General features: G+C 34.1%; 1 protein-coding gene across 2 annotated transcripts in view; it reads right to left on the minus strand.

Annotated features, from left to right (window-relative positions):
- Window positions 1-17907, minus strand: part of LOC137240318 (acylphosphatase-2) — a 459684-nt gene that overhangs the window by 302318 nt on the left and 139459 nt on the right. The gene's annotated exons all lie outside the window — the stretch shown is intronic.

The following is a 17907-nucleotide window of genomic DNA, read 5'->3' on the forward strand; positions in this document are numbered from 1 at the left end:
GTAGGTGTGTTGAACTTATAACGCAGAATAGAATGCTAGTAAAATTTTGTGCCACTGGCGTGGCATCGCCCACTTTTAAAAGAAGGTAATTTAAAAGTTTTGTGAGTCGTAATTTGGCATTTCGTTTGAAGATATCATGATGAAATTTGGCAGGAACGTTACTCCTATTACTATATGAGTGCTAAATAAAAATTAGCAAAATCGGATAACGAACACGCCCACTTTAAAAAAAATAATTTTAAAAATCAAATTTTAACAAAAAATTTAATATCTTTACAGTATATGAGTAGATTATGCAACATTCAACTCCAGTAATGATATGGTGCAACAAAATATAAAAATAAAAGAAAATTTCAAAATGGGCGTGGCTCCACCCTTTTTCATTTAATTTGTCTAGAATACTTTTAATGCCGTAAGTCGAACAAAAATTTACCAATCCTAGTGAAATTTGGTAAGGGCATAGCTTCTATGACGATAACTGTTTTCTTTGAAAACTGGAGAAATCTGTTGAAGCCACGGCCAGATTTTATACACAGTCGACCGTGTGTCATTCCGCTCGGCCGTTACACGATAACTTTACCAAAAAGCGATATATCTTTCCTAAACTTAGTCCATGTACTTATCTGAACTCACTTTATCTTGGTATTAAAAATGGGCGAAATCCGACTATGACCACGCCCCTTTTTCAATATCGAAAATTTCGAAAAATTAAAAAAATTCCGTAATTCTATACCAAATACGAAAAAGGGGATGAAACATGGTGATTGGATTGGTTTTTGACGCAAAATATAACTTCAGAAAAAACTTTGTAAAATGGGTGTGACATCTACCATATCAAATAGAAGAAAATGAAAAAGTTCTGCAAGACGAAATCCAAAGCCCTTGGATGCATGACAGGAATACTGTTCGTTGTATTACATATATAAATAAATTAGCGGTACCCGACAGACGATGTTCTGGGTCACCCTGGTCCGATATCTCGAAACCGCCTTCACATATACAACTAAGGGCCGCTCCCTTTTAAAACCCTAATTAGTGCCTTTAATTTGATACCCATATCATACAAACACATTATAGAGTCACCCCTGGTTCACCTTTATGGCGATATCTGGAAAATGCGTCCACCTATAGAACTAAGGCCCAATCCCTTTTAAAATACGCATTAACACCTTTCATTTGATTCCCATGTCATGGTGATTTTCCCTTATTTTGTCTCCAAAGCTCTAAGTTGAGTATGTAATATACCTGAACTTAGCCTGGCAATTTAGTATTACAATTTATTATATGATAAATTGCGTAATAAATTGCCCAAATATTATTGCCAATTTGGTGTGTGTTTGTACATAGTAGTAGCTTTAAGCTTTTTTAGAAATCGTTTAGCTCTTTTTACATTTTTTGTAAAGTTATAGAAAATCTTAATAAACAGTTTTATGTAGATTCAATTTTGAGAACATTGAATGAATTTGGGCTAGATTTAAAAATTTTAGGGGCTAAAGAACAGATAATGTTGGCATTATGGTAGGCAGAAATCGAGGCGTAGTAACTTTATTAAGTCAACATCAACCTAATATCATTTACGTTCCGTGTGTTTGCCACTCGATTGTATGACTATTTCACCTGCTTCGAAACGGCTTCCGGGAGAAATTGAATTTTTGAATTGAGAAAAATTTTACTTGTTTTGTAAGTCCACATGTAGACAAAAGAGCTATGCAATCATACATATATGATACATTACACGACGGACTCGACCCTATGAAAATCACATCCACGCGAATAGGATAACTCCTTGTTTTTCTGTTCTTATGTCAACCGGCATAATATTTATTTGAAAGATACTGTTGATACTGTTGTGTGTAAGGTTTATAGCTCATTTAAAGTAAAACTTACGTAAAGAATTATTATAAGCCATAAGAACAGATAATGTTGGCATTATGGTAGGCAGAAATCGAGGCGTAGTAACTTTATTAAGTCAACATCAACCTAATATCATTTACGTTCCGTGTGTTTGCCACTCGATTGTATGACTATTTCACCTGCTTCGAAACGGCTTCCGGGAGAAATTGAATTTTTGATTTGAGAAAAATTTTACTTGTTTTGTAAGTCCACATGTAGACAAAAGAGCTATGCAATCATACATATATGCTACATTACACGACGGACTCGACCCTATGAAAATCACATCCACGCGAATAGGATAACTCCTTGTTTTTCTGTTCTTATGTCAACCGGCATAATATTTATTTGAAAGATACTGTTGATACTGTTGTGTGTAAGGTTTATAGCTCATTTAAAGTAAAACTTACGTAAAGAATTATTATAAGCCATAAGGTAAGAATATAACAACTTTATTATAAGGCTTATGGACCAACAAAAGTAATACCAATTTCACACAGAGGCTTAATGAAATAATTAGTCGAGTTTGCTACATTAAAGCCCTAATTGAAGTCAATCTTCCATACAAAATACAAATTATTTATTATCTCATTATTGCTTTATTGAGTGCTTAATCGAGTGAAAAATCCAGTCGGCTTTGCTTGGTGTTTCGAATTGTATTGTCAATGTAGCAAATGACAATCAAAAATAAATTATTTTTAATAATTTATGAAAAAAAAACGAAAAGATTCAAAATTTAATTTTAATTTGCTGCAAAAGACATTATGGATTTTATTTTGATTGTGTTTATAGTTAAGAAGGAAATGATTGCTTTCCATTTTAACTATTTTTTTGTAAAAACGAAATATTTTTTTGGGGCTGCTGACAGATATTCGCTTACTGAAGCAAAAGGTCCTGTATTAAAAGAGAAACTTAACTATTTCATTAAATAGAATTTTAAGAATTAATGAGCCTAATACTATCTACAAACACACCAAATTGGCAATTTATACCCTTTGGGCAACTTAGTAAAAAAAAAAAACCGTAATAGATTGTTTAAAACTGCAAATGCAACCTTGTAAAGTGTGTTTATTGAGTAGATTTAAACGTCAGTTACGCATGGCTCAACCATGAATGAATGACTAAAGATCCCGTAATGCCACAACCGTGTATTTGTAATTTAATTTTGGAAAAAAGTTACTGTCAAATGACGTAACGCTTTTGAAGTTTTTCGGTTTCCTTAATTATAATTTTTCTTTAAATTTTGACGTGTTTTCTAAACGGTCACAAATTTAAATTTCGTAAAAATTTAATTTTTCGTTACGATTGTTATTTTCAAATCGGGTCTTGTATCAAAATGCAGTGCTTTGTGAAGGGATGTGTAAATTCCAATGAAAAGGACAGTTCCGTCCATTTATTTGGACAGAGTCTACCCTTCCACTTAGTCTCAAAAGTTTTACCGTAAATAATCTGCGTGGTCGGCAGATATCGTTCCAGTTCAGACCCGTAACACCAAAACCAAGAAAAATCAACTAAGAATTGCCGCAAAGTTGTTTATTTATTACATCGAAGCGCCCTTTTCCACTCGAACAAGTTACCATTGCTTTCCACGCCGATGCACAGTGTTTCGTGTAGAACAAGCTAGCTGGACAAAAACAAAGTTCTTATTCCAAGAAAAGTGGAATGAAAGAAAACTAACAAAATAACGGGATTTTTGCTTTTTTTTGATATTTTTGCTCATATATATTGAGTAATTGAAGTAAGAAGGCAGGAGTGGCCGTAAAATGCATTGATTAATTTGCAAAATTCTTGTTGAATATTAAGCTTCATATTTCTTTTAAGTGAAAACTTTTATATAATTTTTTTGATGGATTCTAAGCTCTAAGGTAAGTAAATTTTTTTAATAGTAATTATTTCGCAATTAGAGTATTTTAAATATATTTAACATTCCATTATTAAGAAGAAAAGGTATTTTTTCTCTATATTTTTAAATTTAGGGACAAAAAAGTTACATACATCCGCGGACATCCGGGCTAAATTTTACATATGTTATAGTCGCACATCTATTTTTAATTTTTTTTTTTTGTAGATTTAGTTATGTCTACATATAAAATAGGATGTATGTACGTACCAGCTCCGACGAGATATTTGAACCTTTAAAGCTGATCTACAAACGGCAAAACCAATTCCCAGGTACAGGGAACAAACACGTAGTCATAAAGCACACAAAAATTAACGCGCAAGGTCAACAAGGGCACACCAAAAGCAAAAAGGCGAAGATCACTGACTTCAACCTGCCACAACCTACCGCACCAGTCACCAAGGCATAAAAACAGGTACATACAAAGCAATCCTAATGCAGGTAAAACCACACAGGAACGCTACACAAAACAACCCCATTTGGTAGCATCTACGCCAATACCTGAATGTAATATAAATACTGCAAAACTTGGATTGATAGTAGATAAACCAAAACCAGGTTTCGGCAATACTAATGACGGCAACACTGCTCGTAGGTTTTTCGAAAATTTGAGGCTGGTGCTGAGATTACGGGACTGGATGTTACGCTCATCAAAAGATTCGACACTCTCCTTCCCGCATTAGCATCTGGGTACAATATAAATATCCAAAGATTTGAAAAATTTGCGGTCGAGACTTAAAAACTATACATAGATCTCTATCCATGGTTTAATATACCTGCTACAGTTCATAAAATCTTAGTGCATAGTACTGATATTATAAAATCAGCAATTTTACCTATTGGTCAACTTTCTGAGGAAGCACAAAAAGCCCGTAACAAAGATTTGAGACGATTCAGGGATGATAACATACAAAAGCAGTTGCGTGAAGCCACGAATAGAGATCTTATGAATATGTTGCTTATAACATCGGATCCTTTAGTTAACAGTTTTAGGGAGATACCTAAGAAAAAATTTAAAAGTCTGACTTCAGAAGTCTTAAACTTACTGTCCCCCGATAATGTTGAGGAGTCAATAAATACCCCAGTTGCTTCAAGCTTTTACAGTAGTGTTGCTGATGCTCATGACTATTCCACAAGTGACTCATCGAATGAAAGTGATAATAGCGAATAATAACATAATTATAAAAGATAACCTACTCTATAACTTTTTGTTGGATCAGGTTTTATTTAATTTAAATCTATTGTTTTTGTACTTTGTATGATACTTTACTTTTAAGTTTTTGTAATAAGTAATTTTCACATAATTAATTTAATTATTTACATTGTTATTATTATTATTGTAATTCACTTTTACATTCCTGACTGGTACTATAAAATAATTTTGTAAAAATTGTAGTGCCAGGATAAATACTCAAATAAATACAAAATATGTACAGTCACTCAAATAATAAGTAGACACCATTTTTGCACAATTCTTACAATTTTCGCTTTCGCAAATTTATTTTAACTAAATCCCATAAGAAAATTTGTCACGATCTATAACAAAAACTAAATTATATTTAAAAAATGCTTGAAAAATTCGACGAATTTTTATAAAAAGTTTTAATTTTTTTTCCGAATTTTTAGAATTTTTTAGAGTATTGAGATTTGTAGTCCATTGAATTTAAGTACAATAAAGTAATATTCTTAAGTCCTTTAAATTTTTTGGATCTATGTCACTTATTCACATGAGTTACTGTATATGAAACAAGCAAATGTATGCATATGAAGTAAAATTTTGGAAAAAAATAAAAAAAAGAACCTATGGCTGAAAAAATGACGTAGTTGTAATAAATTACTGCATATGAAACGGAAAATCTCATAAAATAATTTTGTCTAGCTAGCTTGTTCTACACGAAACACTGTGCGATTACTGCACAATAATGGCAACAGGTCATGGCCATTAATGAGCTATGCTGTAAAATTAACAGCTATCCCCTTAGCCAATTCTTCAGCGACCATATTCACGACATGGGTCGACAAGTTTTGGAAATATTAGACATCCACGTCGATGGCATTACGCTTCTAACTGTCCCACGCCCGAAATTTTGGAGTGTGACTTCGATAATGACCTACATTTTGGCGATCATGTAGCCGCAATTGTATCTCAAGTTAACAGCCATAGCAAAGTCCTCAAGTCCCTCGATGGCAGCACTTCGGGCAAAGACAAAGAAATGCTGTAGCAGTGCTGTGTAAAAGAAACACACTGGAGGCAGGCCTGTCAAAACACCGCGCTCACAGAGGCGGAATGGTCCCCACAAAGGAGAGAAACGAAACGAGGAACAAATAATTTCTGTTGAAAGCTCAGAAACTTGGCCATCCTAACAGACAACTGATGGAGGAGCCCCACCTCCCAGGGACGTAAGAAGTCACTTCTGCAAGCCCTACGAAGAAATCCGTCACACAAGAAGCCTTATGAACCAAAAGAGCATAAGGAAGGCCCTCAGAGTCATATTCAAAGAATCGGTAAGTCCTATGACGATAAATGCCCGCCGAAATTCGTTCTCAGAGTACAATAACCGAAACTTGCAGTTGAGGAAAGCAGAATCTCCAGAGAGTCACTTTCGCACAGCTTCGATCTGGATACGTGAATCATATTGACGACCGACGGCGCCCAATACTGGCGACTCCTACTGTGGAGGAAAGAACATTAATCTTTCGCAATTTTGAGTTTTGTTAACTTTTTATCGAAGTTTTTTGATCTGTAAATTTATAATTTAAATTTAAATTTCCTAATACAAAAAATATCAATAAAAATCTAAGTCAAATGAATTTGTTCTTTGTTGTCCTCTTTATTGCCTTTTACTTCATTTCAAACATACTTCAAAAGCGTGACGTCACAGTGTTGTTGCCTTTAATGCAAGATCTGTTACTTGGATCATGTGGCTCAACTATATGGTTGGCATAATGTAATGATGGAAGGTGGCGGAAGATTTGACAGCTGTCATATCGAACGCCCTTAGCTCCAGTTTGTATTTTGGAAGTACAACAGAACGGGGCATAAAAGACGGCACGATTTTAAAAATAGTACTTATTTTAAAACTTTTTTATTAAATGTTAGAATTGGATTGCAAAGTAAAGAAACGATTTTAAATATAATCTAAATAAAAAAAAACATGTTTTGTTTCTGCTTAACAATCATTAGCAATTTTTTTTTATATTGAGAAAAAGTATGAATTCCAATGCGTTTTACCGCTTAAATTAAAATTAAATTTAAAAGGAAAATCAAGCGCTGCGTTGGTTAGGTAGAGAATCAGAGAACAAAATGCAAAGATACCAAGCTATCTAAAATTGGAATTGGCGCTTAGTAGAAACGAATTTATTCAAAGGTACAGTAATCATTTCCATGTATCTATGTAGGTTGCGAAATTTTAAGAAAAAAAACACTAATTGACCCATCAAATTGGCGATTTGATAAAGTTTTAGGTAAATTTAACGTTAGAAAAAATTACTTTACATCCAAATTTGCAATATATGGCGTTATGACAATAATAACGATTAAGATACAGGTGACTTGTTAGTACTTATAACCTGTTTGATAATAACAGAATTAAGTAATGATTGAAATAAATTTAGGTAAGTGCGATAAGGCAAAAAAATTAACCCTTATGCGAATTTTCGTTACTATGAATAAGTTGAAGATAATTTAATTAATATTTTCATACACTTTTACCACAAATTGCACAAGGCTGTCGTTCGAGTCTTTCGTGACTTGTTTTATGTGTGGACAAAGATTCGCTGCAACGGAATCTTCGGGGACTAAAGGGACACCTGAAAGACTTATCTTCACCATGACCGAGACGGTGTCTATTTAGGTTGCTGAGTATTGTTTATAGATAACAAGCGAAATATTTATTAATTCAACAAACTTACGTTTTGAGATATTCGAGTTTTAAACTTTTAAAGTGCTAGTACCTGGGCGACCGAGCTTTGTGCTGGCAACGTTTCTGTTTTTTTTTTAATTTCGAAAAGGTGGCAACCTTAAATGGCAACCCTACTCAAAAATGTCCCCATTGTAATGCGGAGTGAAGTACCTTTCGTTTGATACCCATATCGGCATCTCTCATGCATTTCTTTTATATTTGGAATAGGTGGCAACCCTAAATGGCAACCCTACTCAAAAATGTACCCATTGTAATGCGGAGTGAAATACCTTTCCTTTGATAGCCATATCGGCATATCTCATGCAATTTTTTTTTAATTTCGAATAGGTGGCAACCCTAAATGGCAACCCTACTCAAAAATGTCCCCATTGTAATGCGGAGTGAAATACCTTTCATTTGATACCCATATCGGCATATTTCGTGCAATTTTTTTTTTCTGTGCCAAATTTCATTTAAATCGGTGGAGCCGTTCCCGAGATCGTTCGGCTATACAAACAAACAAGAATCGCTCGTTTAAAGTTATAAGATAATTTTTTTTTGTAGTATTTGACATTTTTTTAATAAGCATCGGCCGCCGCTTTGCTTTGCCTACCTCATCGAAGATCCTGTGTTCACGCCCCAGGCAAGACAACATTAAAATTTTAGAAACAAGTTTCTTTCAATTAGAAGAAAATTTTTCTAAGCGGGGTCAACCCCTCGGCAGTGATTTGGCAAGCACTTAGAGGGAATTTCTGCCATGAAAAGCTTATCAGTAAACATTTATTTATTTATTTAAGACAGTTCGTTGCCGAAAATGTGGTAGTTGACAATGTCAGGTTTAGCTAGGCGATGAAACTGGAAAGGCGGGGGGGATTGTCGTTTATTTTGTTGCATAGCTCATCAATAGGTAGGCCAGGATATTTAGCCATTATCGGGCAGTCATCGGCCTAGGATATAATGGTAACTACTTCAGGTGGCGGAGGGCTTCGATATATAAAAGTTAAACAAAAGCGGAGAGAGAGCAGCACCCTGTGGGTGCTTTTGTTTAATTCTTCTGGGCTTAGATGTTACGTTCCTGAACTGGACGGTTGCCTGCCGTCCAGGAGGGATAATTTGAAGTCCACCTTTTGAGACTATAGGAATGGTGGACCCTTCCAAGTCTTGCAGCGTCGTTCCGTGATTTAGTGTATAACAGCAATAAGTCTAGCGCTACCAGTACTGTTTGGTGGTGGGCTCTTGATCCAATCCACATTTTATTTATGTGTTGATGGCAAAAAAATTACAAATTTAAGTATGTTTAAGTTTAGCCTATTATAATTCGGACCCACATTTAATGGGTTTAAAACCCAATGGTGCAGTCATATCAATAATGAGCCCATTTCTATTTACATTAGTGCAGCGCTGGAAGAACCCACTTTCACGCACTGGCAAACTAATATCAGGTGTGACCTCTTCAATTGTGGGCGATTATATGGGGAATGTGGCAAATTCAGATTTCATGCGCAAGCGACCTTTAGAAGCCCAGTTGGTATTTTGTTTAGTTTTAGCGGATGCAGTAGCTGCTGCACTACTTGTTGTCGGTTCATCGTCCTCAACTAAATTAATTGTCTCAAGTGGCACATTTGCAAACTCGCTTTTATCGCGTATACGCATAGGTGATTGTAGCGAAAGTGGGTGGGCATTCTCAATTTTACGTCTCTTGCTGCGCTTGTGCTTACCATCTGGAGATTCTTCCCTATCCATAGCTTCGACATGTGCACGTTTGTGTGATTTCTTTTTCTTATTTTTATGCTTTATATGTGCCTTATTGTAATGGATTCACGTTGTTCTAATTCTTTCAAACGCTCGCTAAATTTTCTTTCTAAATCATTATTTAACACATCTTCAAGACGCTCTGCAGCATGATCAACAAGTAAATCAGCAAAAAAGTTGTGTGGTATGTTCGCTGATTGTGTTGGTTCGGGCGCTACTTCGTTAAGAGTTGGTTCACTTTTTACTTTGAATTCATTATTTGGTATGGCTTTAATTACTGGGGTTGGAGTAGCTACTGCTGCTGGTACAGGCGCTTGTAATTCAGCTGCAGTGATATCATCAGCATTTTGTAATAGATCATCAACTGGTAATGTCAAACATTTTTGAAGATAAAGATGTTGCATGCACGAACTTCAGTGGAAACAGCGGAGCTTCACAAAATTCTAGTAGGTCACTTCCACCACACCACAAGTTTTAAACGATTTTTAACATAATTAAGCACACAAAATACACCGATTGTAGGTTTGGAGTGTAAAAATGTGAATTCTGAACACATTAGCTGAATAGAAAGTGTACACATAATTGTTAAATAATAAATACAGACAGTGGTAGTTTAACAAATTCTACTGTGGTAAGTGGTGAATGTGACCTACTAGAATTTTGTGAAGCTTGCTTCACACTATCTTTCGTCCCTGCAATATCTCTATGTTAATATTGTCTCTGGTAATGTTTCGTCATGTTCGGCAGTTTCTGTGTTTTTATTGGAAGCAGAAGTAGGTGGTAGAAGAGGTACAACTGGCGCTATAGTTGCTCCTTCTCCAAACGTGGCAGAAGTTGGTGTTATTGCAGTTGTGCTCTGGTCTGCAGCTGCTATATTTTTATCTGTTTGTTCTGTTTTAATATGTATACCTAGCACATTTTCATGTTGACTTTCTACGGCAGGAGCTTGTGCTTCCTTAGTCTTTGCAATTTCGTTTCAACATTCATCCGTTAGTTCGCCATCTTCAAGAGCTTGCTTCTTAACTCTTATTACGCTATCCGGCATTAGTGTTGCCGCAGGTTTTACGGTTATTTTATTAATCGCAAAAGACTCAGATGTCGCATTTGCTGCTGACGTAGTTGCAGAAGTTTCCAGTTCATTTTCAGAGCTACTTATTCTTGTTAAACCATCAGTGCTACTTTCAATATTGTCGGTTGTTATTCTTCCGCCACCTTCTGTCATTACATTATGGGTATAACACTCCGTTCATTGTATGCAAGGCGAAACCTACAAGGAAAGATGCAAAAATATATTTAAAACATTAATCATCGAGTTTATATTAATATTGCAACATCTTACCATTATTAAATGCAGAAAATATACGATTTTTAATAATTGTGTTCAAATAAACAAAATCATTAAATAGAATTGTCACACGTTTGAATTACAGAAAGGTCAAGACAAAGCGGAATTTGAGAAATAAAGTGATTCCGTTGTATATTTCTTCAGAAAAACCGATTTGTATAGTTTTACATACATTTATTCCTCTGAATAAAAAAGGAGTTTTGTAAAGCGACCACATTCATATTTCTAAGGGCGTTCAAGATGGCGGCGTTAGAGCGAGAAACTGCTTACATCCGCCACCTTCTATAATTCCATCATGATGGTTGCCTCATCTCATCAGCTGATTTTCTTTTCTTCATTTCACTGGAGTAGGGATTCTCAAAAGAAGATGGCAAACTCAAAATGAAACCAAAACATTGAACACATTTTCTTACAACACACAAAAATTTCAAAGTTTTATGTTTTCATTCCATTCCATTCGCCTTATACCAATACGCACATTTTGACAGTCTGAGCAAAGGTATGTTGTTCCTGTAGAGATGAGTCAACCAGCTATCAAATTACTATTGTGTAAGCTAAATTGAGTTGTATGAACACCACTAAATCTAAATCGAAATTGCCTCAATTTACTTTTCTGTTTGAACATAGTATTACATCGATAAATAATAATTGTTATTCAATTTTCATTTTTAGTTTTATTGGGAAAAACTGAAAAGATAGAAATATTTACTGGCATATTGCGATGGTACCATTTCGAAAACAGTGACGTCATCATCGTCAGGCAATTTCGTAATGTTAATTTATTTCAACAAGTTTTACCTGGAATCGAACCGCGGTCAAACTGCTGAAATCACAATCGCCTAACCATTGGGCTATTGTGTTGTATTTGCTTTCTTGGCTTATTTCAGTTTTATCCCATTTTCACGCTCTCACACAATTTGAGACATTCTGACTCTATATTAATTTGTACTGTATATAGTACACAAACAATCTTCTGCAGTGAAGAGGAGTGGTACAATATCAATAACAATAAGTAAGGATGGGACTGTCTTCGGCTGTGCCGAAGACTTCATACCTTTCATGAATGGGGCTGAAAAATAAACTTATCCCATTCATAATATCCAAATAATCGGCTGTATAAGATAAGAAACAAAAAAATCAACGTATATTAATTTTGTTCACATAATGGTGCCCCGTAACAGCATAAACTAATCGAGATAGATATAGGCTTCTATATATCAAAATGATCTGGGCGAAAAATAAATTCATTTAGCCATGTCCGTGCGTCCGTCTGTATGTAAGTTCCTGGGCACTCATCTCATATCGCTATTTAAAATGAACGAAATCCGACTATGACCACGCCCCTTTTTCAATATCGAAAATTTCGAAAAATGAAAAAAATTCCATAATTCTATACCAAATACGAAAAAGGGGATGAACCATGGTGATTGGATTGGTTTTTGACGCAAAATATAACTTCAGAAAAAACTTTGTAAAATGGGTGTGACATCTACCATATCAAATAGAAGAAAATGAAAAAGTTCTGCAGAACGAAATCCAAAGCCCTCGGATGCATGACAGGAATACTGTTCGTTGTATTACATATATAAATAAATTAGCGGTACCCGACAGACGATGTTCTGAGTCACCCTGGTCCGATATCTCGAAACCGCCTTCACATATACAACTAAGGTTCACTCCCTTTTAAAACCCTCATTAATACTTTTATTTTGATACCCATATCGTACAAACACATTATAGAGTCACCCCTGGTTCACCTTTATGGCGATATCTCGAAAATGCGTCCACCTATAGAACTAAGGCGCACTCCCTTTTAAAATACGCATTAACACCTTTCATTTGATACCCATGTCATGGTGATTTTCCCTTATTTTGTCTCCAAAGCTCTAAGCTGAGTTTGTAATGTTCGGTTACACCTGAACTTATCCTTCCTTACTTGTTTTAAATTGGCAATTTGGTATTACAATTTATTATATGATAAATTGCGTAATAAATTGCCCAAATATTATTGCCAATTTGGTGTGTGTTTGTACATAGTAGTAGCTTTAAGCTTTTTTCAGCTTTTTTAGAAATCGTTTAGCTCTTTTTACATTTTTTGTAAAATTATAGAAAATCTTGATAAACAGTTTTATGAAGATTCAATTTTGAGAACATTGAATGAATTTGGGCTAGATTTAAAAAAATTTAGGGGCTAAAGAACAGATAATGTTGGCATTATGGTAGGCAGAAATCGAGGCGTAGTAACTTTATTAAGTCAACATCAACCTAATATCATTTACGTTCCGTGTGTTTGCCACTCGATTGTATGACTATTTCACCTGCTTTGAAACGGCTTCCGGGAGAAATTGAATTTTTGATTTGAGAAAAATTTTACTTGTTTTGTAAGTCCACATGTAGACAAAAGAGCTATGCATTCATACATATATGCTACATAAAACGACGGACTCGACCCTATGAAAATCGCATCCATTCGAATAGGATAACTCCTTGTTTTTGTGTTCTTATGTCAACCGGCATAATATTTATTTGAAAGACACTGTTGATACTGTTGTGTGTAAGGTTTATAGCTCATTTAAAGTAAAACTTACGTAAAGAATTATTATAAGCCATAATGTAAGAATATAACAACTTTATTATAAGGCTTATGGACCAACAAAAGTAATACCAATTTCACACAGAGGCTTAATGAAATAATTAGTCGAGTTTTCTACATCAAAGCCCTAATTGAATTCAATCTTCCATACAAAATACAAATTCTTTATTATCTCATTATTGCTTTATTGAGTGCTTAATCGAGTGAAAAATCAAGTCGGCTTTGCTTGGTGTTTCGAATTGTATTGTCAATGTAGCAAATGACAATCAAAAATAAATAATTTTTAAAAATTTATGAAAAAAAAACGAAAAAATTAAAAATTTAAATTTCGCTGCATTTGCTGCAAAAGACATTATGGCTTTTTCGAAAATAGGCACATATTTGGTTAGGTGCAACATCTGTGTGTAGTTGAGCATGCATTTTATTTTGATTGTGTTAATAGTTAAGAAGGAAATGGTTGCTTTCCATTTTAACTATTTTTATGTAAAAACGAAATATTTTTTTGGGGCTGCTGACAGATATTCGCTTAATGAAGCAAAAGGTCCTGTATTAAAAGGGAAACTTAACTATTTCATTAAATAGAATTTTAAGAATTAATGAGCCTAATACTATCTACAAACACACACCAAATTGGCAATTTATACCCTTTGGGAAACTTATTACGCAATTTATCATGTAATAAATTGTAATAATAAATTGCCAATTTAAAAAAAAAACCGTAATAGATTGTTTAAAACTGCAAATGCAACCTTGTAAAGTGTGTTTATTGAGTAGATTTGAACGTCAGTTACGCATGGCTCAACCATGAACGCATGACTAAAGATTCCGTAATACTATGTTCAAACAGAAAAATAAATTGAGGAAATTTCGATTTGAATTGAGTGCTGTTCATACAACTCAATTTAGCTTACACAATAGTAATTTGATAGCTGGTTGGCTCATCTCTACAGCAAGAACATACCTTTGTTCAGACTGTCAAAATGAACACGCACATTATTAGGCGAATGAAATGGAATGAAAACATAAAAATTTGAAATTTTTGTGAGTTGTAAGAAAATGTGTTCAATGTTTTGGTTTCATTTTGAGTTTGCCATCTTCTTTTGACAATCCATACTCCAGTGAAATGAAAGACATAAAATCAGCTGATGAGATGAGCCAACCACATAGTTCAGCCATGCGTAACTGACGTTAAAATATACTCAATAAACACACTTTACAATGTTGCATTTGCAGTTTGAAACAATTTATTACGCAATTTTTTTTAAATTGGCAATTTATTATTACAATCTATTATATGACAAATTGCGTAATAAATTGCCCAAATAGTATAAATTGCCAATTTGGTGTGTGTTTGAACCTAGTATAATGCCACAACCGTGTACTTGTAATTTAATTTTGGAAAAAAGTTACTGTCAAATGACGTAACGCTTTTGAAGTTTTTCGGTTTCCTTAATTATAATTTTTCTTTAAATTTTGACGTGTTTTCTAAACGGTCACAAATTTAAATTTCGTAAAAATTTAATTTTTCGTTGCGATTGTTATTTTGAAATCGGGTCTTGTATCAAAATGCAGTGCTTTGTGAAGGGATGTGTAAATTCCAATGAAAAGGACAGTTCCATCCATTTATTTGGGCAGAGTCTACCCTTCCACTTAGTCTCAAAAGTTTTACCGTAAATAATCTGCGTGGTCGGCAGGTATCGTTCCAGTTCAGACACGTAACACCAAAACCAAGAAAAATCAACTAAGAGTTGCCGCAAAGTTGTTTAATTATTACATCGAAGCGCCCTTTTCCACTCGAACAAGTTACCATTGCATCGATGACTGCACAATAATGGCTACAGGTCGTGGCCATTAATGAGCTATGCTGTAAAATTAACAGCTATCCCCTTAGCCAATTCTTCAGCGACCATATTCACGACATGGGTCCACAAGTTTTGGAAACATTAGACATCCACGTCGATGGCATTACGCTTCTAACTCCCCACGCCCGAAATTTAGGAGTGTGACTTCGATAATGACCTACATTTTGGCGACCATGTAGCCGCAATTGTTACTCAAGTTAACAGCCATAGCAAAGTCCTCAAGTCCCTCGATGGCAGCACTTCGGGCAAAGACAAAGAAATGCTGTAGCAGTGCTGTGTAAAAGAAACACACTGGAGGCAGGCCTGTCAAAACACCGCGCTCACAGAGGCGGAATAGTCCCCACAAAGGAGAGAAACGAAACGAGGAACAAATAATTTCTGTTGAAAGCTCAGAAACTTGGCCATCCTAACAGACAACTGATGGAAGAGTCCCACCTCCCAGGGACGTAAGAAGTCACTTCTGCAAGCAATACGAAGAAATCCGTCACACAAGAAGCCTTATGAACCAAAAGAGCATAAGGAAGGCTCTCAGAGTCATATTCAAAAAATCTGTAAGTCCTATGACGATAAATGCCCGCCGAAATTCGTTCTCAGGTCCAATAACCGAAACTTGCAGTTGAGGAAAGCAGAATCTCCAGAGAGTCACTTTCGCACAGCTTCGACCTGGATACGTGAATCATATTGACGACTGACGGCGCCCAATACTGACGACTCCTACTGTGGAGGAAAGGACATTAATCTTTCGCAATTTTGAGTTTTGTTAACTTTTTATCGAAGTTTTTTGATATGTAAATTTATAATTTAAATTAAAATTTCCTTATAGAAAAAATATCAATAAGAATCTAAGTCAAATTTGTTTTTTGTTGTCCTCTTTATTGCATTTTACTTCATTTCAAACATACTTCAAAAGCGTGATCTCACAGCAGAAGTTTTACTTTTTGTTGTTGCCTTTAATGCAAGATCTGTTACTTGGATCATGTGGCTCCACTATATGGTTGGTATAATGTAATGATAGAAGGTGGCGGAAGATTTGACAGCTGTCATATCGAACGCCCTTAGCTCCAGTGAGCTCCAGTTTGTATTTTGGAAATACAACAGAACGGGGCATAAAAGAGGGCACGATTTTTAAAATAGTACTTATTTTAATACTTTTTTATTTAATGTTATAATTGGATTGCAAAGTAAAGAAATGATTTTAAATATAATCTAAATAAAAAAAACATGTTTTGTTTCTGCTTAACAATCATTAGCAATTTTTTTTTATATTGAGAAAAAGTATGAATTCCAATGCGTTTTACCGCTTAAATTAAAATTAAATTTAAAAGGAAAATCAAGCGCTGCGTGGGTTAGGTAGAGAATCAGAGAAAAAAATGCAAAGATACCAAGCTATCTAAAATTAGGATTGGCGCTTAGTAGAAACGAATTTATTCAAAGGTAAAGTAATCATTTCCATGTATCTATGTAGGTTGCGAAATTTTAAGAAAAAAAAACACTAATTTGACACATCAAATTGGCGATTTGATAAAGTTTTAGGTAAATTTAACGTTAGAAAAAATTACTTTACATCCAAATTTGCAATATATGGCGTTATGACAATAATAACGATTAAGATACAGGTGACTTGTTAGTACTTATAAGCTGTTTGATAATAACAGAATTAAGTAATGGTTGAAATAAATTTAGGTAAGTGCGATAAGGCAAAAAAATTCACCCTTATGCGAATTTTCGTTACTATGAATAAGTTGAAGCTTATTTAATTAAGATTTTCATACACTTTTACCAGAAATTTCGCAAGGCTGTCGTTCGAGTCTTTCGTGACTTGTTTTATGTGTGGACAAAGATTCGCTGCAACGGAATCTTCGGGGACTAAAGGGACACCTGAAAGGCTTATCTTCACCATGACCGAGACGGTGTCTATTTAGGTTGCTGAATATTGATTATAGATAACAAGCGAAACATTTATTAATTCAACAAACTTACGTTTTGAGATATTCGAGTTTTAAACATTTAATAAAATTAAAGAAAAAAAAACTTTTTTAAAAATAAGCTTTTATTATTTTGGTTAATAAAATTAACTAAAAAGTAAACAATAAATTGACTCTAAAGAAATATAACATTTTATAAGTTCATTGTAAGCTTAAACGATAATTAGGCTTTTTCGTCTGCGACAAAAAAATTCTATATTGTACATAATTATATATTTTTAACATTAAAACTTTACACCTAAATTATTAAATCTTACAGTTTATATCACAGTCCTAATTGTTCTAATAAAAAACGTGTTAAATTTTGATGGTATAATTAAGAACATTTAGGATCTCCTTTGCTTGCTATCGCAATGTAACACGCTTTTATTAGAACAATTAGGACTGTGATATAAACTGTAAGATTTAATAATTTAGGTGTAAAGTTTTAATGTTAAAAATATATAATTATGTACAATATAGAATTTTTTTGTCGCAGACGAAAAAGCCTAATTATCGTTTAAGCTTACAATGAACTTATAAAGTGTTATATTTCTTTAGAGTCAATTTATTGTTTACTTTTTAGTTAATTTTATTAACCAAAATAATAAAAGCTTATTTTTAAAAAAGTTTTTTTTTCTTTAATTTTATTTTTTACTTTTTAGTTCGTTTTATTAACAAGTAATAGAAGCTTGT

This window comes from Eurosta solidaginis, chromosome 2, assembly GCF_040869045.1.
Source record: "Eurosta solidaginis isolate ZX-2024a chromosome 2, ASM4086904v1, whole genome shotgun sequence".
NCBI lineage: Eukaryota > Metazoa > Arthropoda > Insecta > Diptera > Tephritidae > Eurosta > Eurosta solidaginis.